A 6264-nucleotide genomic window follows, 5' to 3' on the forward strand; every position below is an offset into this window, starting at 1 on the left:
ACAATTCTACCAAAACTAAACTATTGTTCAGTGCCCTACCAATCAAAATTCCAAAAAAAATTACTTTAATGCGTTAGAAAAATTGTAAGTAAATTCATATAGAGAAATAAAAAGTCAAGAATTTCTAGGAGCTTAAGGAAGGGAAGTGCAAAAGAATGTGGCCTGGCCCTACCTGATGTAAAATTACATTATAAAACATCAGTTATCAGAATTGTTTGGTATTGACTAAGAAATAGAATGGTCAACCAGTGGAATAGAGTAGGTGCAAAAGCAGGAGATTACTATAGAAATCTGATGTTTGATAAACCCAAAGAGTTTTTGAGATAAAACCCCCCTCTTTGTAAAAAAAAAAACTGCTGGGATAATTGTAAGTTAGTACGGAAGAAACTTAGATTAGAACAACACCTCACAACCTTTACCAAGATAAGATCCAAATGCTTACAGGACATAGACCTAAGAAAGATAATATAAGCAAATTAGAAGTTCAAGGACTAGTATATTTGTCAGATCTTTGGAAAGGGGAGCAGTTTATGACTAAGGAAGAGTTGGAGAACATCACCAAAAACCAATTATATGATTTCGATTACATTAAATTAAAAGGCTTTTGCACAGATAAAGCCACTGTAACCAAGATCAAAAGAAATGTCTTAAATTAGGAAACAATCTTTACAACTAATGATTTTGACAAAGGACTCATTTGTAAAATATACAGAGAACTGAGTCCTATTTTAAAACAAAAAACCATTCCCCTATTGTCAAATGGTCAAAGGATATGCAAAGACAATTTACAGATGAGATCAAAGCAGTCCATAAACATATGAATAATTGCTCTAATTAATTAATTATTAGAGAAATGCAAATTAAAGCTTCTCTGAGGTACCACCTCACACCTCTCAGATTGGCCAATATGACCAGAAAGGATAAGGATCATTGTTGGAAGGGTTGTGGGGAAACCTGGGACACTATTACACTGTTGGTGGAGCTGTGAACTTATCCAACCTTTCTGGAGAGGTATTTGGAATGATGCGCAAAGGGCAACAAAAATGTGCATACCCTTTGACCCAGCAATACCACTACTGGGTCTATACCCTGAAGATATGATGAAAAAGGGTAAAAACATCATTTGTACAAAAATATTTATAGCAGCCCTGTTTGTGGAGGCATAGAATTGGAAATCAATTAAATTTCCTTCAATTGGGGAATGGCTTAGCAACCTGTGGTATATGTATGTCATGGTACACTATTGTTCTATCAGAAACCAGGAGGGATGGGATTTCAGGGAAGCATGGAGAGATTTGCATGAACTGATGTTGAGTGAGATGAGCAGAACCAGAAAAACACTGTACATCCTAACAGCAATATGGAAGTGATGTTCAACCTTGAAGGACTCACTCATTCCATCAGTATAACATTTTGGAACAATTTTGGGCTACCTGCAAGGGAGAGCACCATCTGTATACAGATAAGGAGCTGTGAAGTCTGAACAATGTTTAAGGACTATTCACTTTAATTTAGGAAAAAAAAAACAGATATCTTATTTTCTGAAAAAAAAAAGAAAAAAAGTAAATCTATTTCCTCTTTCTGGAAACAAATGTCAATTATGAAAAAAGAAATAGAATACTTTAATCTCCCCTTACTTCTTACATAAACAACAGGTCTGTGACAAAGGGATAGCTAGATTTAACTGAATTATCATGATGAAGGAAGATTTTCAGGGGACTTATGTACAAACTTTGCAGTGTTGCATAGTAAGAAAGGAGCAGAGCCAAATATGTTGCAATACCTCTGAATCTAAAGCCCAAAGCTCTTTCCGATATTTCACACTTTCTTATTAGTGAATGTTTAAAGAGTTGCATTAACATCCAAAAAATCAGACTACTGATTAAAAAAGGAAATACGGTCAGGGAGAGAAATTGTCTCCAGAGAGTAGAGTAGGTCAAGAATGCTTTCTATTTAAGAGCTTGCTTCATTCAACTCAATCATTATTTTGATAGTTTATATTTTCAGTGATGCAAAAGGCAATATTTCTAAAATTATTAATGATTAAAGGAAAGGTTCTATCATACTGTAAGAACAATTTTGAAAGTGAAGTGACAAGGGAGTTTCTTGAAAATTAGAAACTTTTTAGTAGTTTTACTGTAGACAAACTATTAGTAATGCTTAAATTTAACCTTACTCCTCTGTAAAGTCAGATTAATTGTGCCTATGGCAGCAATATTAAAAAAATAATCTTTATGAGAATAGACTTGAATATGAGGATTTTCTTTTAAAAATCAAAATGCACTGTAAAATGGCAGATATATAGGTGTAATATTTTGCCATATTAGCAAAAGAAATCATCTGGATATGATTTTTATCACAACAGGAAAAGGTAAGTAAGCTATATTCTACACATCTAACTTGTACATCTCTCCTTTTTAACAGAGCTTATTTTATTAGTTGATTTCTAAGTCCACTGACCTTAGAAAATTACAGGAAGTATCTTACTCAGGGACCAATATTTAATAAGAAAAAGGAGACATTCATTTGAAATTATAATTACAATCTCCTGATTCAGAGAAGGTTTTTATTTTGAAAGTACTCATGCTATACAAATTTCAAATATTATTAGTTGAAAAAAAGGCATGAATAGGAAAGCATTTGGAAAAGAACAAAGTTCTATCACTCTGTCTCTCTCTGTGTCTGTCTCTCTAACTTGCTTTCTCTCTTTCTGAGTATTTCTCTGTTTCTTTTTTTCTCTCTCTCTCTCTCTCTCTCTCCCTCTCACTCTCTCTTGCTTTCTCACTTTGCCTCAGTATCTTTTTCTGTGCCTTGCTTTGTCTCTTGGTCTTTGTCTTTATCTGCTTCTTTCTCTCTAAAGGTGACTAATATTCAATTTTATTTATTGTTATCAAAACATCTTTAGTAACTATGTTTGATAAGCAAAATATGAATAATGATTTTGACTTATAAAGTGAGAAATTTATATTGTTTAGTCATTGTTTGCTCAAATTCAGAAAGAATTATGCTATTTTTAATGCCAAGGCAGTTTTCCTACAGGACTGTTCATGTATGGGGAAAATCCAAACAGATTGCTTGCTCAGTCTCATATATCCCTATAGGTAGAAGTGTGTTGGTCAACAGGTATTTCCTATGGGAAGATTAACTGCCTCGATCTATACTCCTAAGGAGGAGCTGCTTACAAGTTAAATGCATGATAAATAAAGAAACATTCTTTTTCCCAACTAGCAAAGATTTTAAAATCCTGCCTCATCCCACTTGCATTTTTATTTAACTACTGTCAACTTGCCAGGAATGAGTCTAGGGCAGAGAGAACATTAAAGCATCATATTTACTTTTCTATTCAAACGTGGCATGAAGCAATGTAGTGCTAGGAGACTATCTGAAACATGAATTCTGCAAAGGTCATGTTCTGTGTTCTATAGTAACTTCTCTTTTTTGCTCTTTTTTGGACAACTACTGTTTAACATCATAGACATTTCTGGTATAGATTTTATCTCAATCTCATAGTAATATTCATAGGACATTATGCATATAACTTCAGGATTTGGATGCACTCTATCACAATCTAATTCTCTAATTTGATGGTTCCCTTGGTATATCAATACTCTCTGACTTCCAGTGACTCAAAAGACCTGAAAATTAGAAGCCTAAGTATTCTCTGACTTACCTGAAATTCAGGACATTTTGCAAAGGTATTTAAGATTCAAGAATTTATTTACATTGAATATAGTTGATCAGATAAGATGAAAAGTATCTGCCTATTCATATCTGAGTATATAGATGAATAATAATGGTAAGTGAAATACAATTCTCTGATATTTATGTTTACATTCCAAAATATTGAGCATCAAATTTTTTGCTTGGCTAATAAATTGTTCTAAATTGCAAGATTCCTTACTAAGAGCAGAACAAAAGAATATTGTGTTTTAATGTCTTATCCTTCCTTAGAAACTATTACCACACTAATAGTATCAGAGAATTTAGACATAGAAATGAACTTATTACTTAAAAGAGAGAAAGAAGGAATATTTGGATGCCACATTAAACAATAAAATAACCTTTTTAGGACATGAAGTTTCTTTACCTAGAATAATCAGGAAAATGGAAATGTATAGATGCATATATGGCTTCAAATTTAAAAGAAAATATCAAATATGACTTGAGGTGGAAAAGAATCCAGGATAAAAATTTCCAACCAAAGCATCCTATTGTTTTTATATGATGTCAAAACATAAAATATCCAAACTAGATGATTATAAAAAAATACAAATTACATTCTGTTACCTTACTTGTCATATAATCTAACCTGTCCATTTATCATTTCAGTTTCATAATCCCACCTCTGAATGGAAAAAATGAACATTGTTATTGGAAATTAATAATTTTGAAGATGGAATATAGAGGAGAAATAAAATTTAAAAATAAAACTGTAATGGAAGAATTTATTCTCCTGGGATTTTCTGAGTTTCCCAGCTTTCAAGGGTTTCTTTTTGTTATTTTTTTAGTCATCTATATATGTATAATTTTAGGCAATGGTCTCATCATTTTAATCACCAATGTGGAACGAGCCCTCTAAAACCCATGTATTACTTCATTGGAAACTTCTCCTTTGTGGAAATTTGTTACACATCAGTCACTCTCCCCAGAATGCTTAAGAATCTTTGGAGCCAGAAAAGAAACATTTCTCTACTGTCATGTGCTGCACAACAGTTTTTCTTTCTTATTTTTGGAATCACAGAAAGTTTTCTGCTGACCGTAATGTCCTATGATCGCTATATGGCAATCTGTAATCCACTCTATTACCCTCTAATCATGAACCAGAGGATGTGTGTCCAGATGGTGATTGGATCCTGGGTCACTGCAATTCCACTCATAATAGGGTAGACATATCAGGTTTTCTCTGTGTCCTTCTGTGGTTCAAACAAAATCAATCATATTTTTTATGACATGCCCCCATTACTGAAGCTGGCATGTGGAGATATCTCTGGTGCCGAATCCTTTTCTATTGGTACTCTATTCTTACAGCAGAATCCTCATCACCATTCTGAAGCTCCCATCAATCACAGGCAGATCTAAGGCCTTCTCTACTTGCTCATCTCACCTTATCATTGTCTGCTTATACTATGGTTCTGGTATCACTGCATACCTGCAATCCATGTACAATTACTCAAGCAGAACAGATAAGATCTTCTCTCTATTCTACAGCATTGTGACCCCAATGATTAATCCCATGGTATATAGTCTGAGGAACAAGGACTTCATTCAGTCAATGAGAAAACTATTTTCCAAATATGTAGGGTAATGAATAAAATAATTTAATTTGTGTGGCATTTATCCTGAGCCATTTTCCTACTTTCTAATCTTTTTTTCTTCTTCTGTAACTTTCAAAATCATATAATTCCCTTCTTGTGATCTGGCATCTTTTAGCATTCTTTCTCTCCATCCTTCTTTGAGAAAAAAAAGTTTTTATTTATAATTAAAGAACAAATTTATCTTGCTACAATTAAAATTGCATGGTGATGTTTTCAAGCACCATTTATAAGGAACCACCCTTCCACCAAATGCGTGAGGTTGGGGCAAGTAATTACTGCATTGGATAGCGCACTGGCCTTAAATAAGAGAGTGGGATCTAATTAAACAGGCAGACTCAGACACAATAGCTATGTGACCCTGAGCATGTCACAGAGTCCTAAATGCTTCTAAAAAACCATGCAAGGTCACCCTGACACATTTACTTCAGTAATATAGACCAAATACTTATTGTCTATAATGGTCCATACATGACACAGCAATGATATTTTCAAGGACAATTACTCCCACTACAAGCGGAGATCACTGAGAGATTCTACTGAATCAAGTTCTCTGAATTCTTCTAATTTCCAATGATTCATTCAGTTATTTTTTTCCAAAAAAATGACTACTTGAAATTCTCAATACATATTTATTTCATTATTTATTTCTTTTCCTAAGTTTATGATGTTTTGGGGATATTTGAATATCATTGAAAGCTGATGTAGATACATACTAAATAATCCTGCATTAATTTGGTTTTCATTGACATTATTTCTTGAGATTTTTCCCCCAGAATTCAGAATATATTGTATACCTTTGGGGTAATCTAATAATCCTTACGTTTCTACTTCCTTTGTTTTACAATTCACTTCTTTTAAAAATAGCATTTGGAGATATATTTAAGCCTAGAGGAAGAATACAGAGAACTTGTGAGAAAATTTGTTTATCTTTAACATAATACCAGATAAG

General features: G+C 33.1%; 1 pseudogene; it reads left to right on the forward strand.

Moving 5' to 3' along the window:
• The first annotated feature begins 4584 nt into the window (after window positions 1–4584).
• On the forward strand, window positions 4585–5305 carry LOC141519593 (olfactory receptor 10AG1-like; annotated as a pseudogene).
• Window positions 5306–6264: the final 959 nt, after the last annotated feature.

The sequence above is a fragment of the Macrotis lagotis genome, chromosome 3 (assembly GCF_037893015.1).
Source record: "Macrotis lagotis isolate mMagLag1 chromosome 3, bilby.v1.9.chrom.fasta, whole genome shotgun sequence".
In the NCBI taxonomy this organism is placed as follows: Eukaryota; Metazoa; Chordata; class Mammalia; order Peramelemorphia; family Peramelidae; genus Macrotis; species Macrotis lagotis.